General features: G+C 40.8%; 1 protein-coding gene across 3 annotated transcripts in view; it reads right to left on the bottom strand.

The window, feature by feature from the left end:
* Window positions 1-25,600, bottom strand: part of LOC118518598 (uncharacterized) — a 284,505-nt gene that overhangs the window by 125,096 nt on the left and 133,809 nt on the right. For all 3 annotated transcript variants that reach the window (XR_013447795.1, XR_013447794.1, XM_078072234.1), the window contains one exon: window positions 9,734-9,856. The gene's annotated coding sequence lies outside the window, so the exon portion shown is untranslated. The remainder of the gene's footprint in view (window positions 1-9,733; window positions 9,857-25,600) is intronic.

Here is a 25,600-nt window from a genome sequence, read left to right as displayed (position 1 = left end):
GAGAATTCTTATACATGCTGATATGAATATGATTTGACAAAACATGCTGGCATTACATACTAGAGTTAAACATACATCAAACCCATGATGCTACAATCCCACTCCTAGGGTATGTACCCAATAGTAATGTATGCATAGCCACATTATTCAAAATAGCCAAAGAACCCAAATGTCCACCAACAGAAGAATGGATAAATGAACTGTGATGTATTCATTCAATGAAATAATATATACCAATAAAAATGACCAATCTACAGTTACAATGAAACAGTATGGACAGCCTTCACAAACACAATGAGTAAAAATGCCAGACACAAAAATTGCATACTGTGTGTCTTAATCCACTCAGGCTGCTGTAACAGAATATCATAGACTGGACAGCTTGTACAACAAACATTTATTTCTCACAGTTCTGGAGTCTGGGAAGGTGCTAGAACATTCAGTGTCTGGTGAGGGCCCTCTTCCTGGTTCACACAAATCAACCTTCTTGTCTATTCACATGGGGGGGGCAGGCAGCTCCCCAAGGTCTCTTTTATAAAGGCACTAATCCCATCATGAGGACTCCACCCTCATGACCTCATAACCTCCCATAGGCCCCACCTTCTAACACCATCACATTGGAGGTGTTAGGTGTCAACATATGAATCTGGGGGGAACACAAACATTCAGTCTATAGCACTGTGTCAATCAATTATACAAAGTTCAAAAGGAAGAAAAACTATAGTATGAAAAGGAAATGGAAGAAGGAAACAGGTAAGAAATGGAAGCGTCCAGGAAGAGGCTCTCTTGGGGGTTGGCAACAGTCTCTTTCTTGACCCAAGCAGTGATTACACAAACATTCCACTGGCAATTCCAGGGTATGAGCTGCCCATATACGTCTGTGCCCCTTTCTTAAGTGTGCTTACTTCACATAAAAAGAAATCGAAATTTTGAAATAATATCCATAAAATTTTATTTCTAGGAATTTTATTTTCTAGCTATAATGCATAAAAAAAAGTTAGGTTCAAGCACTATTTATGAAAGCAAAAGACTGAAAAACAGTTTAAGTGCTCATCAGTAGATGACTGGCTCAATAAATTATAACACACCCAGGAACACTATGGAAACTTTAAAAAAAATAAGGCGTCTCTATGTGTACTAATATGGGACAATCTCCAACATATATTTAAGCAAATCGTAAGCAGGAAATATAGAAGAGTGCAGAGATGCTATCATTTCATTGTGTGTAAAAATAAGGTAGAGCATACATGTATATGTGTTTATATATGCATATAATATTTCTAGAAGAATGGGTAAAATATAAAACCCAGTAACAGGGGTTGTCTCTGAAATGGGGAATTGGAACACCAGTGGTCGTGGATGGGAAAGAAACTTTCTTTTCAGTGTAACTATTGGCATCATGTTTTAATCACATATATGTTACCTTTTCAAAAGAATAAATTAAAAGGTGATGCATACTTACATATATATATATATGTAATAAGTTGAAATAATTTTATGAGCCCAGTTCCTAATTGTTGCCTTTGGACATTGTATATATCGTAATGCCCTTTCTTTTGGGAACTGACATGGCCTGGAGTAGAGGCAGGGAAACAAGTACCCATGAGGCCAAAAGACAAGGGGCAAAGCAGAGACAGGTTCAAGAAGCCAGGGCAGGGGCACCTGGGTGGCTCAGTCGTTAAGTGGTCTGCCTTCTGCTCAGGTCATGATCCCAAGGTCCTGGGATCAAGCCCCACATCAGACTCCCTGCTCAGCGGGAAACCTGCTTCTCCCTCTCCCATTCCCCATGGTTGTGTTCCCTCTCTCTCTGTCAAATAAATAAATAAAATCTTAAAAAAGAAGAAGAAGAAGAAGCCAGGGCAAGTGTAGAAGGCACAGTCTGAACAGGGCCAGTGGCAGGGGTGATAAAGCCAAAGAAGAAGCCAAGATGTCCAGGTCACAGACACTAGACAGAAGCAAAGGCATAAGATGCGATAGACCTGCAGAAGGAAGACTGCCCAGGAGGGGAAAATCCTTTTGATAGTCACCGCTTGCTCTCATGGGCCTGGTATTGCTGGCAAGGATGAGAAGATACCATGCTCTTTACTTATTTACCCATTTATTTGTATCGATCCAAAAATATGATCAGCCCCAGAATGAAATCTTTCCTCCACAATACCTGTTTATAGTGCTGTACACACAGTGGTCTTAAAAAGGAGCTGTTGGTTCACCCCATTTCCTAAAACATAAAAACACTTTCTTCCAAGTGGTTTAGCAGGTTTTCATATCGTCAGCCTGGCAGTGAACCTAGGCCACTGGCTGATGGGCAAATGAGGACATAAAAAGATACTAGCCTTTGATTTTCTTTGCTTTGTGTCCCTCATCTGGATATTCCATATTTCAATTGCATATTCCACACTATTTCTGTTAAACAGATTCATCCTGTTAACAACCATCATGTCAACATTTTACCTTTAAAATCTGTTGAAGGGATGTGGCTTTTGAAGAAAAAATTCCGGGGTATCAGATGTCATACTAAGTGCTCAGTTGCATCAATCTCCAGGACCCTACAGACTCCCATGAGGACAGAAAGGCGTGTAAGGGAAGCAAACTGAACAGAGGGACAGTACCAAGGCCACAAGACAAAGGAGATCCACTTCCCAAGTCATCTTCTAGCCGACAGGGTCCTTTTGCCATTTAACATATCTATAGCTTCTGTATTGTGATGCCAAGTTTAGTCTCGGTGCAGTTTTCATAAATCACATCCAAAATATGATTTGGAAAAAAAAATGCACCTTCTTATGAGCCCACTGTGTACTTGAAAGACCCAGTGCACAAATCATTTGCACCTGTACCATTTCCATCCAGTTCTAAGCTAATTTTAAAAAGGCTCTGAAAGCCTGCCAACAGCACATGTGCACAGAAGATAAAATGTAATAGCAATTAATCCAATCATCTCTGATTTAACGTTAATTTAACCCAGTGGATTATGCCTTGTTTTGTGTGCAACTGTGTTGATCCTGCTACATTTCAGAGAGCCCCCAAATCAATCAAGTCACAATCCCTAATTGCAGTCAAAATGGGGAATTCCACTCAGCAGGGCCCTTCTCTGGAGTATCTATTCCTCCCAAGGAAGAAAGGGAAGTCAAAGAAAGAGGCGTCTCTAATAGCAGGCTGCTAACATCACAGCTGATGGTGTCAGGACTAGCTCTGAAGAGTGGCCTCGTGTTTGCTGGCATATTCAATTGCACTGGGGCTTCTTGCCAGAATGAACAGGAAAGGGCCGTCAGAGAAAAGCCAATAGAAAAGTATAGTTGCTGTTTAAACTAGAAACAAACAACAACATAAAAAAATCTGGGGGTACAATGCCTTTCTTTCTCCTTATTTGCAATATTGATTGAATGACTAGAGCAGTTAAAGACCTTTATTAGGATAGCTGTGATGGAAATCTAATACCATGCTACCCCCCTGAGTCTGATTTAACGGGTTACAGTGTAGATCTACATTCTTGGAACCAAGGCTAATGGGGGGAACATTTGAATTACCATGTACAAGGAACAGAGAAATTTTCAGGTTGCTAATTCCTTCTGTTTGGGTTTTATTGAGAATTGAAATAATGCAAAGTGTTGCCTGGGCTTAGGGGCAGCCCCAGAAGTTCAATTGTAGTTCAGCTTTAGTTAAGGATTAGTTAATAGATACTTCACATAAAGTGCTACCATGTTCTTTTTCATAATTTTTCTCTCCCCTCCTCCCTTCCTTTGCAGCTGAGAATAATTAACTGTTCTTTTGTGAGTGTCATTTGTTCTCAAGGAATTAAATGCCACCTTATTTCCCAGAACAAGAATTCAACTGTCATAATTATAGCTTCATTTCAGAAGCAAAAAAAAAAAAAAATCATAATTTATTACAGATTGTTCAGCATGTGAGATAGGTTTAAATGTCATTGGAAGTAAATTGTGGCATGTCATGAAGGGGTTTTAGCCACCACTGTAATTGATTTATAATTTCACATTTAAAATGAACAACATTCACCCATTGTTCTTGTATTATATAACTCTGACAGCAATCCCTTGAGAATGAAGCATTCAACTTGGTCAATACACAATAATAATAATAACAATAACAATGATATGCCAATTTTAAAGATAAGTAGTGAAATTAGCATAAGTACTAAGAACATATGTGTTAAAAATGGAAGCTCAATCTCTTTAATATAAGGTAAAAATCTATTCTAGAAGGAATGCATTTTGATATTAGCATTGAACTCCATAAAATTAAATGACTCTCAGGGGTTTTAATGAAACTCATAAAATTAAGGACCATCAGAATTAAGGTTTAAACTGTTCTTTACCCAGAGTTATAAAGAAAGATACAATAATTGGAGAAGGTGGAGATGAATTTTTCCATTTCTAATTTCAAGCAGATTTAGAATCAATTCCACTTCGAATGGTAACTTATTAGGTTAGCAGTGTGACCCTAAGCTCCCAGGATTACGTAGTGACCATAGGCGGTATGGTGGAAGGATTACGTAAATACTCGACAGACCGCTAAGTGCCTACACATCTATTTTATGCAAGATGAAGTGAGTCCTATGATGGTTCTCATTCTTCAAAATCACATCCATGGGTTTTCATCACTTGGATTTGGGTATAGAAACAAACACAAACTCACACGATGACAGGGACAAACTGTGCTGTTGGGAACCAAACTGCATGAGTCATGCTTTAGGCAAGATCAGAATCTTCCCAACCTACCCCCCATTCTGCAACCTATAGCCTTTTCCTTTCTGGGAAAGCCAGGACTTTATTCTTTGTTTTTAAAAAGTCAATATGATAGTCTAGATACAGAAAAGCTTTTGAAAGGCAAGGCATGGTAAGCTAAATAATGGCATCCCAAGTTCCCCGCGTCCCAATCCCCAGAACCTGTGAATGTTGCATTATACGGCAAAGGGACTTTGCAGATGGGGTTAATTTAAGAATTTTTGAGATAGGGAGATGATCCTGGATTATCTGGGCAGGCCCTAAATGTAATCTCAAATGTCTTTACAATAGGCAGGTAGAGGAAGTCTTGACTACAGTAGAGGAGAAGACCATGTGATCACAGAAGCAGTCAGGAGCCAAGGAATGTCGGCAGCCTCTAGAATTGGAAGAAGAAAGACATAGAGTCTCCCATGGAGCCTCCAGAAAGGACCTCCAGAAAGGCTGACACCTTGACGTTAGCCCCATAAGACTCATTTTTCAGAAGTACAAGAGAACGTATTTGTGCTGTATTAAGCCACAAAGTTTCTGATAATCTGTTACAGCGGCAACAGGAAACACACACAAGTTTGATCCACTACAAAGTCTGTCCCAAGATTAAGTTATCTTTGTACTGAGGACAAACCAAGGGTCTGACCCCCACTCTGGCTTGGCATCGAGGCTGCCAGCTTCATCAGGACCTGGACTCCTCCTTTGCTGACTTAGGCAGTTCCTACAGCTGTCCTCTTTAGGGAACAGTAATCCAACAATTCGACAATGTTGCCGATTTTTTTTAACATTGAGCTTGATTTAAAAGCCACTTTTTGAGGAGTTAAATAAATGTAGTGCTTTAAAATGAACTGTGATATTATTTATGGCTTATAGAAGAGAGATTGCATTTATTTGAAAACATTAATTTATTAAGAGGTTTCTGAAATATATAGCTTGTGACTTTTCCAAACAGCATTCTCTTGATCAGGTAAAATGATTGCTTTGTAGTTGCCACTTACCATTCAATAAACGTTTGCAGGATGTCAAGGATTTACAGTGCAAATTTTAGACCCAGTTTTTGAAATAGTTATTTATTTGGTCTGCCATAATGAGAGGAAGAAGAAATAAGATACTTTTAATAAACTATGGGAATGATACATAAAACGGTTTTATCTGGGGTCTCCGGACAGTAATTTTTTATTACAAATGTGTTAAGAGAATTTTTTGTTCCTCTCTCTTTGATCTTCCACCAGGGGACACCTTCCAAGTTTTTCTCTAACAGTTTCCATCTTTCCCTGCCCTATCACTGGACTCGGGATGGCCACCACTGGACCTAAGTCATTAAAAATCTAGAAAAACTCAGTATCAGGGGTAAAAAGCAGACTCAGTCTAGCCACATTAACCGCACTGAAAGGTGAGCCTCAGGATCATCTTTCTAGCATCAGTCTATTATTCATTAATTCACTCAACAAACACCTTCATTTTATGCTGTGCAATGTCACTGAGACAGACAGAGGGTAGAACCAAGAAATCCTACCCAATACTACATAACTCTATTAGGTAATGACTGTCATTTACTGTGCACTTCCTATATGCCAGGGATGCTGGTAAATCACATTACATAACTTAACAAATATGTCCTGTGAGATAGTTATTATTACCGCCTACTTACAAATGAGGTAGTTGAGACTCAGGAGATGAGAAATTCACCCAAGTTTTGAAAAGTAGTAGTTCAGTGGCAATACTTAGTTCAAATTCTAACTATACAAAACCCGGGGTCCTAACTTCCTTGATAGAATAAAACAATTTAGTTGCCAGAGGAAGAAGAGGAAAGGTCGTGGCGCAAGAGCATGGACAACATCCTCTCAGTGATAGGGAAGACTGTGTGAGAGTAGAAGGACTTAACCGAGCCTGTGAGGACTGAGACGGAACTGAATTTATGCCGATGGTCCAGGGGGTCATCGCAGGCAGAAGGAACGACCACAGCAAAGACACTAAGGTGGGAATGCACGGAACACATGGAGGGGAAGGCTCAGGGTGGCCAGATGTGCAGGTCAGCCCCAGGAGCATCACTTGGTGTCAGATCGCAGCGATTGCTATGGCAGAAGAAGTGGAGAGCTAGCTTCAAGCAACTGGTCAAGATTAGCTGGGGAAACGGGACATACCTCTGTTGACCAGAGTTCTGGGGCAAGCAACTGATTAACATATTCAAGCTAATATCAGGCATTAAATATTGGACTGGGAAAATCCTAGGGGCTTTTAAATAATTAGTATCACACAAACTGCAACATAATTGATGTCAATAAAGAGTGATATTCCAAATAAGTCTTCTGTTATTTCTGGAGCATACCACCTCTGCTCTTGATTCCAAAGAAAACAAGTGATGTGCTTTGGCCAGGAGCCAGGGTTGTGAGTCAGAGAACACCAATATCCCTGCCCTCCAGGAGTTTACAGGACTACAGGGGAATGTGATAGGCTACATTATTGCTCACAATATTTGCTGCCCCTCCTTCCCATCGGAATATAATATATCTCCACTTAGGACTGCTTTGGCTACAGGTAGAAACAATATTTCTAGGCAGAAGCATTAAAGCCAAATGTGATCACACTTACATGTAGAATCTTAAACAAACAAACAAACAAAAATGAACTGAGACACAGGAAACAGAATACTGGTGGTTGCCAGGGGCAAGGGTTAGGGGAGAGGCAGCAAAATGGGTAAAGGTGGCCGAAAGACACAGACTTCCTAGTTATAAAATAAATAAGCCCTGGAGATGTAATATACAGCATGATGACTATAGATAATAATTCTGTATTGTATATTTGAAAGTTCTCATCACAAGAAAAAAATGTTTATGTGTGGTGAGAGATGTTAATTAGACTTATTGTAGCGATCATTTCACAATATATACACATTTCAAATCATTATGTTCTACACTTGAAACTAATATAATGCTATAGGTCAGTTATATCTCAATTTTTTTTAAAAAAAAGGCCAGATGTGTACTTTGCCATGATTTCCCTTTTTCCTTTGCTATGAGCCTGGCAATATCCCAAAGAGAAATGGGCGGGTTGCTCTCCATTAGCCCGGACCCTGCTAAGGAACAGAGCCATAGCCAACTCATGATGGAAATGCAACATGAGCAAGTAGGCAACCTTTGTTGTTGTAAGCCAGTAAGTACTGAGATTGTTTGCTCCTACGGCATAACTTATATAAGCCGACTGATACAAACTAAGATGAGAGCATACACAATCACAATATTAGGTTAGGTCCATAAGAGAAACATGGGATTTCAAAGGAGGAAAACATCACTTATGCCTAGATCACATCAGCAGCAGCCCATCCAAAACATTTTCTCTTTTTTTCCCAGTGGCTTTTTGTTTTGTTTCGCTTGACTTTGCTTTACATTTAGCGCTGAGTAAAACTGAGGCCTGACAACTGACTAATCAGCTGGGCTGAGCACACCAACTATCCTTCCCTCGTTCTCTCCTGACCCTCAGTCCCCACACACTTTAAAGGTCTGTCGTCAAGGACCAGCGGAAGTGCTGCAAGGCAGTGAGTAAGCCACTCATTCACTCCGCGCACCGTCACTGAACACCTGCCCCGTGCAGGCTGCATGAGCACCAGAGACTCAGAGATGGAAAAAGAGTCCCCGAAGCTTCTCCACATCTAGTGAAAGCTCAGCCCGGAGCCACTCAATCCCAGTGGACTTACCTGGGTACTCTGGGCTAGCAAAGGGCACATGGCACATGAAAGAGAGAGATCTAGGGGACCCGGCCATGGGAGGATGGAGGAGTGGTATCAGGAACTACTTCCTGGATGAAGTGAAATCTGAACTCGGAAGAAAAAGAGTTAACCAGACAAAGGGAGGTAGGAACCACCACTTGCAAAAGTGCAGAGCAGTGGGGCTTGGCTTCCAGTGAGCTGCCCTGTCTGGACAGAGAGTGAGACAGGAGGGTGGGGCAAAGAGAAGGGAAGATTGAGAAAGGCCTTATAAGCCACATGAAGAAGTCTGGATTTTATCCCGTAGCCAGTCAGAAAGCTGGGCTGCGGCATGGTCAGACTTGCATTTTGAAAAGATTTCCCTGGCAGCTCCAAGAAGGATGTGAGAGGGGCTGGTGGCTCTTGGATCAGGGAAGTTAGGTAGAAAGCTCTTTCTATAATCCAGGTGAGAAACTGAGAGGCTCTGAACTGAGACAGGACCTGTTTGCTGCTCTGAGATATGAAGGAAATAGAGATTCTCAAAGACATTTAAGGAGGAAATTAGCTCATAACTGGTGAACCGCAAGGCCAGCAAGGAAGCACCCAAGCTTTTCTGTTCCACTCTGCCTCAGTGAAGAGCTCTGAATTTTTTACATTCATATTGTAGCTTTTGCATTTAAGTTCCAAACTCACAACTTGATTAGTTATAAAATTATTCTCCTACTCTTTTCCTCTTTCGAGGCCCCTTTCTCCATTCATACTTGTAAATATGTTCCTAACAAATGTGTTCATTCATTCATTCATCCCACAAATGTTTACTGACTACCCATTATGTAGAAGGCACTGTTCTAGGTGAGGGGCAGATAAGAAAAACAAAACGAAGTCCTTGCCTCATGGAACTGGCAGCCTACAACATAAATATATAAAAACATAAATAATTACAAAACGCAGATCTCTTTGAATGAACAGTAAGAGAATGCCAAATCAAGAATAGCAGCTGTACATGTATACTCATAGAAATGTCCTGGAAGGCTCACCCAAGAAGTCAATCAGTTGGGATGTAGGCATTAATATATTTACATTTATCTTATATCAGTATCATTCTAGAAAAAAAGGTATTGGTACTTCTAGGCTGGTGCTATTACCCCAAAACACTAGCATTTAAAATACAAGGTCACATTCTCCAAAGAGCAAGCAAGGCCTCCAATTGAAGGGGCAGGAGTGGGAGGTTGGGAATAGGGAACTCTAGCCCTTTCCATCTCTGGGCTCACTGAGGCCATAAAGCCTTAGGGGATCTCTGCAAGGGGCTCACTGGAGCACTTACTTCGGTATTGACTGAGCATCTCAAACAGGTCTTGCAAGAGGTCACGGTGAGACTGGGTAAAGGTGATACACTTAGGGCTGAGTTCTGAAGTTAGACTGACTTGCACAACTGCGGCTCATTTTCCTGAAACAGAACCAAAATCCTTATTAATGCTTTCTTTTTAAAATGTTACCAGTTAAAGAGAAATTCAGTGAGTTCTGCCTTAGTCCCGAGTTCTCTCTGTTGATAGCTAGAAGATCGAAGTTCCAGATCGCTCACCCAACGGCGTCAGTGCCAGGCCGTTCTGCAGCAGCTTGTAGCTCCTGTCACCTAAAGGTAAAGAGTGTCGCTAGAGAGCTGAGCCCAAGTCCCACCGGGGGTCCCACTGGACTCACGGCTTTTCTGCAGATTGTGGAGTCTGCTGACAACTGGGCTCTGGCCACCAGCCCACAACCAGTAGGACAGTGACCACCCTCAGCCACCGGCCAACAAGGTTGGATTTAAACCATTGACCAATAGGTAAAAGGCCCTCTACTTGATCTTGGCTCTTCCACACCACCGTTTCATCTGTCATTTCCCCAGGCCCAATAATTTGATAAAAAAGGATTTGATTAAGTACAAGATTTATGAGATTCCACACTGAGACAAATGGTAATTCGATAGAAGCCCGTTCTAGAAAGAGGGCTAGAGTATGAACAAAATTCTCTATTCCTTTATCTACATCTCTACATACACACACACACACACACACACACACACACATGCATGTACACACATACCCACACATACCGTTTGGCAACTTGTCACTCAGAAAGACTAATGATAATTATTCACTTTGCACATTTGGCAGATATAACAGGACACTACTTTGGCAGTGATCAAAAATCATCTTCCTTTATGGTTCTTAATCAAAAATTTATTTCCCATTGACTAGCCCCAGTAAAAGGTTATCATCTACTTCAGTCTGTACTTATTTCACTACTAACAAGAGATCCTTTTCTCTCCCATCCTCGGCAATGCAGAATTACCATCATTCCCAAGACCTCTTTGGGTTCCTTGACCAGAAGAGGCATTTAGCTATGTCATCCATGATGTATTGCACATTTAATTGCACTATGCAGCTATTCAAAAAGCATTCAGAAGTAATCATTTAGCATTAATATCCCAGGGCAATCCAAGGTCACAGTACATTAAAAACTAATTCACAGTGGTTCAAGAATGCATTTTTCATATATGGAGTAACATAATTCTTTTATGATAAAAATGATAGTGGTGTTACAGAATGATGAGATACAAGATATTCTGAATATCCATCATTGGACCTACTGTACAAATGGCAAAGTCAGACCTTTGTTCTTCTCATAACTCAACACACCACTAACCTGTATTAAACACTATTGACCATGTTAACCTTTTATATAACTGACCATGTTTTAAGGAGCAACAGCTCCTTATTTATTATCATAGACAATACAACCATTTAATACTTATTGTGATAATTTCACTCTCAAACTGTATTATCTTTTATTTTCTATGTCATTCTATAAGAAATTATAATATCCCCATGGGTAACTAAAGGTTTTTAAAATTACACACACACACAAATGTGTGTGTGTGTATCCTATCAATTGTCTTCCAGGAATGCTGTGGGAGATGAAATCATTAAAACTTGCATCAAACATCTATCATGCTAAAATAATAGTGTCCTGAGGCAAGAGGCCCTCCATACAACATAGAATGGGCAGGCTCCATCCTCCAGAGCCTATCATCTCTCACACCCCATATACCATTAGCAGTGCTGTATCACACTTTGCTGCCATTCAGCAGGCAACATATCAGGAATTATTTCAGCACTTCACAGGCAATATTGTCATTTGTGAATATGCTAAGCTCTGCAGCCAAAGATACCAGATTACATTACCAACCCAACGTGGGTTTTTTTTTTTCCCCCTATTTCTTTATATTTCACTTCCCAAAATCCATCTTTCCAATCATTCCCTCTAGACTGGACAAAAGTCGTAAGTTTTGTCCTATTCAGAGGGTCATTCAAAAGGACCAACAAGTATTATCCTAACCTTGCAGTTAGGACACCATTCTAGAGCTGAGATTGGGCATACCTATAATGGAGATAAGATATCAAATCACAAAGCTCAAATAAAGTGTAAGCTTTGGCCAGTGATAACAGAAAACTGGAACAGGTACTACAGGACTAATGGTCAAAGAGCAATGCAGATGTTCAAGTGCTGAGTTCAGAAGCAATAACATCACTGGTCTCCACCTGTCCTTTCCGTCGGCCTCCAGGACAGCCGCGCTATAGTTCCTAGAACGCGTGTTCATGATTCACCCCCTCAGCTGCCTTTCTCCAGACCCCTGAGACATTCCTTTTCCAGCACTGAAAGGGAAAGGAAGAGCCCTAAGGATATGATGAAATAAGAGACATGAAAGAGATCTGGGAAACCATCCCAAAGGTGAGCAATGGGATAGATCATTTAAACTATTAGAAACTTCTATTTTCAAACAATTTTTTAACACAAAAAGTCAACTTTGAGTAAATTAGGGAAACCAGTAGTTCTGACTGCATGTACTTTAAATAGGAAGGTCTCTACATCTGTATAACTATCAGCTTTCCTAGCTGCAGTCCATAAATCCACAGGCCAATGAAACCTAGGGGATTCCTCAAACACATAAACAAGGTGCTTGGGCCTCTTCCCCTCTTGGTGATGAAGACTGAAGCATTTCTCCCTCCCGTTCTTCCTTTTTTTCTTTCTCCCTTTTCTCTTCCTCTTACCTGATTCCTTATGAATGTACTTTGAGGACTAGAAGGATCATATCAAACTCAGAAAGGGAGAAGTTAGAAGAAATGTAATAGAATACAGTTAGTAACCCAAAAATTTCACAAAGGAGGCACTGCTACATTGGATCAGTCTCCACTGTTTCCAAGTAGCCGGCTTCTCCAACACAGGTCCTTGGGGTCAACTAGTAAGATTGACTGAAACACATAAATCCAACATTAGCACTGATTGGAGTCTGCATTTTAACATTTCTCATTTGAAGACTATCTTAAATGTGCATACCCTGACCCTTCCCACCCTCCTATCAACCCGCAGTCTTAAACAAATCTTATACGGAGTGTTAGCCATATACTGGCCTCCCTCATAAGCAGAGCAAGGGAAGCAGGACTTCCTAATAAAATAAGTTCCTTATAAAATGAAATAACTTCAATAATTTCTTCAGGCACGTTTACTGTTATCCTCACCCCCTTCAGTAGCATTATCAACATCAAAATCTCCATGTGTCTATATCCCTAGCAAATGATACAGAGAGAAGAAAGCTGGACAAAAGTTGTTAATGTCTGTCACTATCAAGCTTCCTGATAGTAGACAAGTCACTTCTTTTCACCGTCTCTAAGATGAAAGTGTTGGATAAGCTCTCTAATTTCCCTTCTAGATTTAATTTTCTATAATTTTTTATTCTAATTTAAAACATTATCACCTGACAAAACCTACCCACTTGGACACAACTGATCATGGAAAAGTTGATTCAGACACTAGCATGTAAAAGCTAAGAGGGTAGTCTTACCTTAAATATGAAGGTACCTTAAATATGAAGAAACTGGCCTTCTAAACAGTTTAATTACTTGCCTGACCAAGGTCAGTAAGTTTATGAGCAGTGGGGTCAGTAATCAAATCCTGATAGGGTTGAACAGAGACTATGGGGTCAGATCTGGATTTTAATTTTGGTTTTACTACTTGCTGTGTGACCTCTGGCAAGTTGCTTAAGCTCTCTGAGCATTGATTATTACAAACGGTAATAGTATGTTACATACATCTCAAGATTGTTATGACTTAACACAAGTGAACCATACCTAGTTAGTGCTTGACACATAGTAGGGGTGCAGAAGGGTTAGTTTCTTTTCTTAGCTACATCATGCTGCTCATGGTATGCCAAAGGGAAGGTAAGTATTATATCTAACTCTGAGTACTTGTTAGCAGCCATTGCTGTAGTGTCTGGTGGACTGGGATTTAATCTCTGTGTCCTACTGCCCTCTTCTGGATCTCAAACATCAGATCGGCTTTTGAATTCAGTTTATTGGTTCCTAATTGAGCAAACCCTGGACATGACTCTATAATGCCTACTCCAGAGATGCAATGCAAGCAATTACTGGATGCAACAGGTGTACGTTTCCAGCAGAAAAGATAACGTGATTACTAACTGCCGTAGTTGGTATGTCGAAGTTCTGATGAAGTGGCTTAAAGCACACTTCCTTTCATGTGCGTGCTAGGTAGTCCTAACTCTGACAGTTCCAAGGTAGTCACAAACACCGGCCGAATGTGTGGAGAAACAGATACAAGTAACCCACACAACACTTTGAGATGGACTTGGAAGGGAATCCTGACCTAATTAAGGTTAGTCATAGCTCCTAGACTAACTGTTCTAGGAACCATTGGTTTTAGTGCCTATTTCTGCAAGCTTTTAAACCTTTAATTATATTTATTCACACAAATATAATCCGTCTGTTTCTAATTCACTTACATCTTTTGTAACAAACTGTTGTTTTACACCAAGTTGATGTCCAAAAAGCCAAAGACATCCTTATAAGTGGTTCAAATGTTTAGAAGTTTTTCTCAGGTAAACATGGTGAAATGTATCAAATGCATTACAAAATATTTGAGGTCCAAGTAGTAGGCATATCAAAGAATAATTTACAGAGATTTGAAATATTGGAGAGTAACACTCATTTCAGGCCAACACTAAGATTCAAATTTCTACCTAAAAATGAACCAAAAAGAAATAATCTGTTGTGCTACTTGATGGTTTACCACAGCTATAAGTATATGAGTAACCCAAATTTTATTTTTGAGAAAAATGCAGGAACAACTAGACAGTACCTTATACTTTTCACACTCAAGATTAATTTTTAAGTTTGCTGTACTCTATATCACTACAACTTTAGAAAAAAATAATAACTCTTGACTTGGAATATGAATGGGTTAATGGGTTTGATGGATGGATGAATGGTTCAACAGAAGGGATATCCTTAGAATTTTTAAAATTCAGCATATTTTGGGGGTGCCTGGGTGGCTCAGTCGGTTAAGCATCTGCCTTCGCCGCAGGTCATAATCTCAGGGTTCTGGGATCGAGCCCCACATCGGGCTCCCTGCTAAGCAGGGAGCTTGCTTCTCCCCTCTCTCTGCCTGCCTCTCTGCCTACTTGTGATCTCTCTCTGTCAAATAAATAAATAAAATCTTTAAAAAAATTTTTTTCAGTATATTTTTCCAATTGCTTCCATGATCTATACATTCCAAACACAAATTATTTTTCTCTATTATTTCAAATATGTATTTTATGATCAATACCATCTAAATGGAGATATACATTGCTTTAAAAAGTAAGATATAGCAAAATATTAAGTCAAATTACATTTGAAATATGCTAAAGAGAAATTATAAACATTCTGAAAACAAATCCTTCTATAAAATGAAGAATGATTTTATGTGTCTAATCACAACCTTATTTATGTTTTATAAATCTCTGTTATCACACATTATATGTGTTTAAAGGGAATTTTGAATTCTGATGCCTCCAACTTTGCTTTTCTTTTTCAAAATCGCTTTGGCTATTTTGGGGCCTTCTGTGGTCCCCTACAAATTTTAGAATTATTTGTTCTAGCTCTGTGAAAAATGTTGGTGGTATTTTGAAAGGGAAAGCAAAACTGGAGGCATCACAATTCTGGACTTCGAGCTATATTTCAAAGTCGTAGTCATCAAGACAGTATGGTACTGACACAAAATCAGACACACAGGTAAATGGAACAGAAGAGAAAACCCAGAAATGGACCCACAACTCTATGGTCAACTAATCTTCAACAAAGCAGGAAAGATTATCCAATGGAAAAAAAAATAGTCTCTTCAACAAACAGTATTGGGGAAACTAGACAGCAGTGTATGGAAGAATGAAACTGGACCACTTTCAGGGCACCTGGGTAGCTCAGTAGGTTAAGCATCTGCCTTCCACTTGGATCATGATCAGTCGGGCTCCTTGCTCAGTGGGGAATCTGCTTCTCCCTCTCCCTCTGCCCCTCCCCCTGTTTATGCTCTCTCTTTCTCTCAAATAAATAAAATCTTAAAAAAAAGAAAAGAAAAGAAAAGAAACTGGACCACTTTCTTACACCATACACAAAAATAAATTCAAAATGGATGAAAGACCTGAATGTGAGACAGGAAACCACCAAATCCTAGAGGAGAACTCAGCCAGCAACCTCTTTGACCTCAGCCATAACAACTTCTTCCTAGACATGTCATTTGAGACAAAGGAAACAGAAGCAAAGATGAACTACTGGGACCTCATCAAAATAAAAGGCTTCTGCACAGTGAAGGAAACAACCAACAAAACTAAAAGGCAGCCTACAAAATGGAAGAAGATATTTGGAAATGACATATCTGATAGAGGGTTAGTATCCAAAATTTATAAAAAACTTACTCAAAACCCAAAAAACCCCAAATAATCCAGTTAAGAAATGGGCAGAAGACATGCATAGACATTCTTCCAAAGAAGACATACAAATGGGGGCGCCTGGGTGGCTCAGTCGTTAAGCGTCTGCCTTCGGCTCAGGTCATGATCCTGGGATCTTGGGATCGAGCCCCGCATCGGGCTCCCTGCTCGGCGGGAAGCCTGCTTCTCCCTCTCCCACTCCCCCTACTTGTGTTCCCTCTCTCACTGTGTCTCTGTCAAATAAATAAATAAAAAAAATTAAAAAAAAAAAAAAAAGAAGACATACAAATGGCTACTAGACACATGAAAAGATGCTCAACATCACACTTCATTAGGGAAATACAAATCAAAACTACAATGAGATACCACCTCACACCAGTCAGAATGGCTAAAATTAGCAAGTCAGGAAACAACAGATGTTGGCGAGGACGTGGAAAAATGGAAACCCTCTTACACTGTTGGTGGGAATGCCAACTGGTGCAGCCACTCTGGAAAACAGTATGGAGGTTCCTCAAAAAGTTAAAAATAGGGGCACCTGGGGGCACAAAACTCTTGGTTTTGGCTCAGGTAATCATCTTAGGGTTGTGAGATCGAGCCCCATGTGGGGCTCTGTGCTCAGTGGGGAGTCTGCTTAAGACTCTCTCTCCCTCTTCCCCTGCCTCTCTCCCTCCCTCCTGATTTCTCTCTCTCCCTCAAATAAATAATTTTTTTTTAAAAGTTAAAAATAGAACTACCCTACGACCCAGCAATTGCACCACCAAGGTATCTACCCAAAGGATACAAAAATACTGATTCGAAGGGGCACATATATCCCAATGTTTATAGCAGCAGCATCAACAACAGCCAAATTATGGAAAGAGCCCAAATGTCCATCAACTGATGAATGGATAAAGAAGATGTGGTATATATATACAATGGGATATTATTCAGACATAAAAAAAAAATGACATCTTGCCATTTGCAATGAAGTGAATGGAGCTAGAGTACTATGCTAAGCAACGTGAGTCAGTCAGAGAAAGACAAATACCATATGATTTCACTTATTTGCAGAATTTAAGAAACAAAACAGATGAACATAGGGAAAGGAAGAAAAAAAAGAGAGGGAGGCAAACCACAAGAGGCTATTAATGATAGAGAACAAACTGAGGGTTGCTGGAGGGGACATGGGTAAGGAATGGGCTAAATGGATGATGGGTATTAAGGAGGGCCCTTGTTGGGGCACCTGGGTGGCTCAGTCGTTAAGCATCTGCCTTCAGCTCAGGTCATGATCCCAGGGTCCTGGGATCGAGCCCCGCGTCGGGCTCCCTGCTCGGCGGGAAGCCTGCTTCTCCCTCTCCCACTCCCCCTGCTTGTGTTCCCTCTCTCGCTGTGTCGCTCTCTGTCAAATAAATAAATAAAATCTTTAAAAAAAAAAAGGAGGGCCCTTGTTGTGATGAGCACTGGGTGTTGTAAATAAGTGATGAATCACTAAATTCTACTCCTAAAACCAATACACTATATATCAACTAACTACAATTTAAATAAAAACTTGAAACATAAATAAATATATAAATATAAAAAAATAAAAAGGACTTTGCAGAGCAGTATTATTAGAAAACACTAAAACCTGCCCGTGTTTAGACTTGACATTCATAAAAAAATGACATTTCCAACACCACGTAGCAAAGAAGGGATGGAGTAGAAGCCAATCTCAGGACTGCAAGACACTACACATCCACTATGTACCCTTCTGAAGTACATGCGTGCGCCCGCATGTACACACACACACATGCATACAATTCATATACCCATCCAGCAAAAGCTAATGGCCTATAATCAAGACCCATATCAAAAACCATCTTCTTGGGGCGCCTGGGTGGCTCAGTCGTTAAGCGTCTGCCTTCGGCTCAGGTTATGATCCCAGGGTCCTGGAATCAAGCCCAGCATCAGGTTCCCTGCTCAGCGGGAAGCCTGCTTCTCCCTCTCCCACTCCCCCTGCTTGTGTTCCCTCTCTCGCTGTGTCTCTCTCTGTCAAATAAATGAATAAAATCTTTAAAAAAAAAAAAAAAAACCATCTTCTTAATAAATCCCTAACATGCTCCAACAGAATGAATGGCCCTTTTCTCTGTTACCAACCCACTTGTTCATTCTTCTCTCATTGCCTTTATTGCATTATAATTATTGTTTATATGGCAGTCACTTATCCAGACTATGAACTCAGCAAAAGTATGGGCTCTGTGTCTTATTCAGATTCTTATCCCAAGCACCTAACCTGATGCCTAGAACATAGTAGATGCTCCAGTAAGTGTGGTTGCAAACAGGATAACGTGTTTGAAATTCTCCAGTTGTTTTGTCTGTGTGTTGGATGCTAAATATCTGAGGCAGCTGACTTCTAAAACACTTCTCCACCAGCAGACAACAGCCATGTCACAGTGAAGTCAGTGGAAATGGTGAGCTTTCAGTCACAGACGGCATTCTGCCACAGACGGGGTGAAAACTTGGTGGACCTGACACATGAAACAGATACTCTGGCTAGATAACCTTTCGGGTTCCTTCCAAACATGACCTCCTGTGATTCTAATGCAGGATGCTCCTTTCTCATCTGCTCATTTACCTTCTGACTACTTTGTGAGAACTGCCGAGGCAATGACGCTGAATTTTTTAATCCCTGAGATGTTCTGAAATACTAGGGAAGCTAAAATGTACTTGTAAGGTAGCTCCTGGCCCTATCGCTCACCCAGAAAACTGGGTTAGACTGTCTCCTCTCTCCCTTGACATCTCCTAAATTCTAAGGTTGCTCATCATTTTTTCACTGACTTCGACTTCGACTCTCTTTCACACTTCCCGGCTGGGGCTCTTTCTCTCTCACTTAAGCTGGCATTCTTTGGTCACGCTGACTCTCCGACAAGTTGCACTCACAGCCGACACGGCACTACTACATATGAGGCGCTGTGCTGGGCACTTCATATCTGTTATGTCATTCTACCTCTAAGAGGTGAACACACTGTCATTCCCACATTAAAGGATCCAGGAACTAAAACTGAGAAACATGCCCCATGCCTACCACTAAAAAGTAGGAGAGCTGCAATTCAAGCCCATGGCTCTCCTGCCCCACAGTGCATGCCCTTAACCACTAAGCCAGTGCTTCTCAAACTTTGTTGTGCACACAGATCATCTGTGGATCATGGTTAAAAACAGATCCTGACTCAGTCGATCTGAACTGGGACCTAAAGTCCCACATTTCTAACAAGTTCCCAGGTGGATCTGCTGGCCCTCTGATGACTCTTTGAGTAGCAAGGGATGATGCCATTTGCCCTTCCTAAATTCTTCCTTGCCTTCAGGCTTTGAACTACTAGTTCTTTTCGGTTCCCCAGCCTCCAGATTTGGCACACACCAAGGATATAACTTGAGGGCACGGTGGGTGGGTTAACCATTTCTGGTACATGCACTCCAGCCCATGCAACAGTTACTGACCACAGGGCTGACAAGCCCCATGACTGACCGCACAGAGCTGCCAGGCAAGCAGCTTCAATCCACTTAAGGAATGGAGAGAAAGTGTTAGGACTCGTTCTTCTCTGACCTGAACCCACCAGAATTTAACTGTAACATATCAAAAGCAAATAAATAAATAATGCATTGATCTATCTTACAATATAGCATCCATAAATAGCTATTTTTTAATGCACTTGATGCTAAAATGTAAGGTGTTTTTTTTTTTTTTTTAAGCTAAACAAGCATACCAACACTGAAGGAAGATCAGGACAAGTAAATTTAATGACTTAATGTTGCACGATATAAAATCATTCCACTTGAATAACTTTTAATTAATTATAGTGCATATATGCCAATTATGTCTAATTTATTAAGAGAAGTTCAGCAGCACTGGATCCTGATACATAATACTGGTTGCCATGACATCCAGGCTTTACAAGGACATCTTAAGGATCATGATGCTAGTGTCAGGTGATAAGTTTGACCTTCTGGGGGTTTAATGATAGATGACCATCCCATTGAAAACACCTCAGGCACAAGGTTGAAGCATAAAGGTTTTACATATATTCAGCTCCTTATTTTATTGGAGTTTGTGCATAAGCAACCATAAAGAAATTACATCACTTAAATATAAGATTGTGCATGTACGTGAGGTTATACACACACGTATACTTAGACACTTACATATTCATATATTATATGCACATATGTACATTTAATTAACTATTTCATTCATCATTCTATTCAATTAAAGAATGAGTCCTGGGGGAGGGCAGAACAGGTGAAGCACAGGGATTTTTGAGGCAGTAAAACTATTCTCTATGATACACTAATAGTGAATACATGACATTATGCATTTGCCAAAATCCACAGAACCGTACAAAACAAAGAGTGAAACTTAATATAAACCATAGACATTAGCTAATAATGTACTGGTATCAGTGCAGTAATTGTAAGAAATAGACCTCACTAATACAAAATGTTAATAATAAGGAAACTCTATTTGGGGGCGGAAGGGTGTGTGTGTATGAATCTCTATACCACCTGATACCTGATCAATTTTTCTGTAAATTAAAAACGGTCCTCAAAAATAAAGTTTATTAGTTGAACACACACACACACAAAGAACCACTAGAAATGAAGTTCATAAATTACGGTGGCATAATTAAGAAATAAGTGTACTTCCAGGTAAGAAATTTAGAAATGGTGAAGTAGAAAACATCTGTCTCATCTTTTCATCTATCACTCTGTGTCCCGTCTGTATTCCCCATACGCACATGCACGCACACACAGCGCGCTCATGCAGCCCTGTGCTTGCCCAGCACCTTCCGTCCTCCTCACCAGGTCCTGACAGGAGTCCATCCGTATTCCAGACCTCAGCTTACCCATCAAAACCTACCCAGCCTGTGCCCCACCTCCCCAGAGCTGCTCTTCTCACAGAGATGACTGAGCAGAAAGAAGTATTCGAACAGCATCGTAGAAAACTCCCACCAGAGAAGGCCATGGCCCTGTGGCTTGGCTTCGTCAAAGATGCATGCCTTCAGCAGGCTCCCAAGAATTAATTTTAATGGCATGAAAAGTGTCTTTCAAATTCCAAGAACAAACCTAGAGAGGGGATATTTTGGGGCATGTGAGCCATTTGATGGCTTCAAACCCACCACAACCACCTGAGGAGCTGTGCTCTCTGCCTTTCAGTTAAAAAAAAAAAAAAAAAAAAAAAAAGGAAGAAACATCTACTTTCTGTGCCAAGTCTCAAACATGTCAATGAAGATTATCACATGAAGAGAAGACAGCCACTGCACATATGTGTTCTTTCATTATGGCTGTCCTGCCTTCATCGTTGTCATTCCCCTGCTCATTTTCCAAACCTATCAGTGCTCCTAGAAACAGTTCTGGTTTTAGTCTCTGCCAGGGATTGCTACTGGGGTTACTGGGATTGGAGGGACAGATGCAGGAGAAGGTTTGTAGCTGAAGAAGGAGAGAAAGAAGAAAAAGTAAAGAAGTAAGTTGTAGCTCTTCATGAGTTAATGAATAGCTCAACATGCTTCCTGTAAGGTCATCTTATCCTTTAAAAAAAAAATCATTCTCTCAGATGTTTTCTTTCCATTCACATTCCCTTTCCCTTGAGTCCCAGTTGACGGTCTCTGAGCTTTATAGGAAGCCTCGGCCCCAGGGTTGCACAGGACTACTCGAGGAGGCCTGCGAACTGCAATCCCTGAAAGAATGATCCTCTGTCTGCAATTATTGTTATAAATGTTCCTCTGGAACTCACTAGTGGCCGTATGGTCTTTAGTTTTATTTGAGAACATTCTTGGCTTGTTTTCTATTAAAGGCAAGGCAGGCAGAGAGCATAGTAAATGAAAAGATATTTCCAGCCGGGTTCTCAGTGAGATTTACTTTTCAGCAAATCAAGTACCCCTGGGAGTAAACTGCTCATCCTCTGAGATGTATTGCTATAGTTCCTATCATATCTGTCAATTCAGGAAAAGAGACAATTTGCTAAGTATCCTGTTTCCCTGGAAATTAATTCTTATGTGAACTGCTTCAACCACTTTGTCCTTTTGCCTCCTAGATCAAATATAGATTCTTGGCCTCCTCTTCAGAGCCACCCACCACTCCAGCTCCTCTTTCAGAGACTCTCTCGCCCTCTTGACAGGCTGCGCTGTGGCCAGCCCTTCAGCTGCTTTCTGGCTTTCCTGCCTGTGCGTATGACAGCCTCAGACTCAACCGCCTCACCATTAACTGAGTCGATCCTAGAAGATGACCCAAACTGATTAAACTAAAATGTTCATTCTTTCCTGGAACACCTCACCAACTCCTTCCTGTCTGCCTTAAGAGCAGGTAGACTGTTGTCCATTTTCTGTCCTTAGAATAGTCTTTGGTACTAAAAATGGACTACCAATGATATCTCCTCGAACTATCAATTTCTACCTGCCCCAGTCCTGCCCCACCCCACCCCCAGCAGCAAGTACTGAAGTCAGCAGATTTAGCCTTTGCTGGCACCCAATGTTGGGGTTGTCTGAGCAACCATTTTTCCCTTTCTGGGTTCCTAACCCTTTCAGAGCAGACAATAGTGGCCAGAGGAGAATCAAAATCCCTGATTGGATTTATTGTTTCAAAAGCTGGATTGGAAAATGTTGCTAGGCTTCTCTCCTCCCTCCCTGAAAAGTGGGTCCTATCTTCCCCTAAGCAGCCTGTGACTAACTGGAGAAACTGGAACAAAGTGAGTAGAAATCTAGTTCGGCCTGATGGAAATCTGTGCTTCTTGGTCGGTTTACCACTGGAGACTGGAAGCACAGGTTTCCATGATGCCTGGGCTCAGGCAGGTCCAGCAGATCAAAGTACAAAAAAAAAAAAAAAAAAAAAAAAAAAAAAAAAAAGCAGGAGGCAGATGCCATCTGCTTCATCTGTAAGATGATTTCACCCTAGAAGTCATGCTGTGGTCACAAACAATTCCCAAATCTTAGGACACCTAAGATTTAACCTAAGATTTGTTAATACTGAACGTGTTAATTTGAGGATCATCCAAGAAGAGATGCTTGGTTCGATTACACTGATCTAGAACTCAACAGAGAAATGACAGCTAGAGATAGATTTAGAATTCATCTCCCCACAGGACATAGTTGAGTGCACGAGATCAGTATGAGTATCTAGAATATAAAATAGGGAGGGCTGAGGAGGCACCCCCAGGGCAATACTTCCCTTGCGCTTTTTCACGTCAGTACATGTAGGTATTTGTGCAACCCACTGGGGCAAACAAACAAGACGGCTCAAGTCTGCAGGCAACTAGCCTGGGGGCTCCGGCCACAGCAAGGACGAAGGGGGTCACTGTTTCATGCTGGTTGGGAAGCTCAGTCCTATGGAATAAATACATTTAGGCAGCCGGAAAATAACAAAGGAAACCAAGAAGTAGCCACATAAGGGGAAAGAATTGTTAAAAGGAACTTGAGAGAGTTTGCATAGAATGAAAACTGAAAAGGTATGAGCCAGGTTGGGCAAAGAGTAGGTCGCTGATGAACTACAAGAAAGGGATTTTGTGGAGAGGTGGTATGAAGTCATGACTTCAGGGGGGTAAGGAATGGAAGTGACGGGAGAAGGACAGAGCATGAGTAAAGACATGAGGGAGATCTGGCTTATGAAGGAGAAGAAAGACATTGGCAAGAACTAGAGTTTGTCGTCAGGTTTAGGGGGAGTTGTTTTGAGATGGGCAAGACCTAAGCCTTTCTCAAAGTTGAAGACAAAGAACCAAGGGAAGTGGGGAAGTTGACAATAAAGAGAGGAAGTGGGTGATTTAGAAACAAGAACAGTCGGAGGATGGGACCCAGAGGCCAGACAGGCAGGAAGAAGGACAAATGTTTCCTTGAGGAATAAAAAAAGGAGGATTCATTAGAGCTGATACAATAGAGTCATGGGCAGTGGGTGCCAGTCCTATTAGACTCTTTTCTCTCTGCAGTAAAAGTTTCTGTCCCCTGTAGAGCATGAAAGGTAGGTATGAGGCAGGGAAGCCAAGCTGCACGTGGTGCTTCAGGGCGATGCTCCATTAAACTGGGAGTAGACAAACTCTTGAATAATAGACTATTTTCTCATACCTTCTATGTAGTTTTGCTCAAGTGAAGTAAATAGGGATTACTCTCAAAAATTGTCAGCCTAGAAAAAAAAAAATCTGTCCTTTTTCACTCCACCATTTTCTTCCTACCTCACTCTGTTCCAAACACACTGGTCTTCTCGTTAGTCCCTGAATATGATAAGCATGCTCCTGACTCAGGGCCTTTGCACAAGCTATTCTCTCTGTGTAGAAGCTTCTTTGTCCAGCCACTGGCATGGCATCCCCCTTCAATTGCTTTATACCTCGATTAAAACCTCACCTTATATGTTGGCCAATTGAATTTAAATTTGAAAAAAAAAAAAAAAACCTTCACCTTATTTTAGAAGATTCCCTGTCCAATTATTTTAAATAACACCCTTCCATTATTCTCTTTATTTCTATCCTCCTTTATATTTCCTTGTAGGACTTGTCCTCACTGACATATTTTTCATTTGATTGCTTGCTTAATGTCTGTTCCTTCCTCCAACCCTGGTCCTAGAGCGCAGAGATTTAGTCTGTTTTGCAAACTTTTCCACAACCAGTACCTAGGAGAGTGCCCACAGCAAATACAGAGTGTTCAATATTTGCTGATGGCATTCCAGCTCTCTTTTCTACTCTGTGTCTTCTTTAGTAAATGTTTCTCCCCTTTCCAAGGTCCATGCCTTGTAACTTCCGGTTCCTTCCATCAGATCAGGAAGGGATCTACTATCAGATAATTGTACCATCATTGCTTAATTACTCTTCAGTGTGATGAATTTGGATCATTATACCTTGACATATAAATTTATAGTTCTAAATTTATTTCTGATTGTGGAATAAATTTTGTTCCATATTAAAATAAATTCCAGCATCATAAACAAATATTCAGAAATTTTCTCAAACATACGCATTTTATGTTGGCTAAGGGATAAGAAAGTCAATGGAGAGAGTCTCTCTCCTAAATCATCCTGCCCTGTTAGGCACCATTTTAGAACGCTTTCTCTTATAGTCCCCATTCTGCCCACCACTGCCGCAACCAACTCTTCATGGGCTCCAAACAACTAAGACAGAGCCTTGCCTTAGGCCACACTGTGGGTCTCCCACCTTATACCCATGTCTTCCCTTCTGATGGTGGCAGGCCCTACTGGGCATCCAGGACTGCACAATCCAGAAGTTCAGAAGAGTTTGTAGCCTCAGGGTAAAATTTTGGAGCCTGTGGATACATCCTTCCCCCTTTCTGCCTCTGCTATGGAATTTTGCCTCAAGATGAATCATAACCTGGGTCTCACCCACATCTGATTTATGATATTTAGGGGAGACTTTTGACTTTAGAGTTGATGCTAGGATGAGTTAAGACTTTG

This window comes from Halichoerus grypus, chromosome 5, assembly GCF_964656455.1.
Source record: "Halichoerus grypus chromosome 5, mHalGry1.hap1.1, whole genome shotgun sequence".
Classification (NCBI taxonomy): Eukaryota; Metazoa; Chordata; class Mammalia; order Carnivora; family Phocidae; genus Halichoerus; species Halichoerus grypus.
This window is presented reverse-complemented; position numbering and strand designations above follow the sequence as displayed.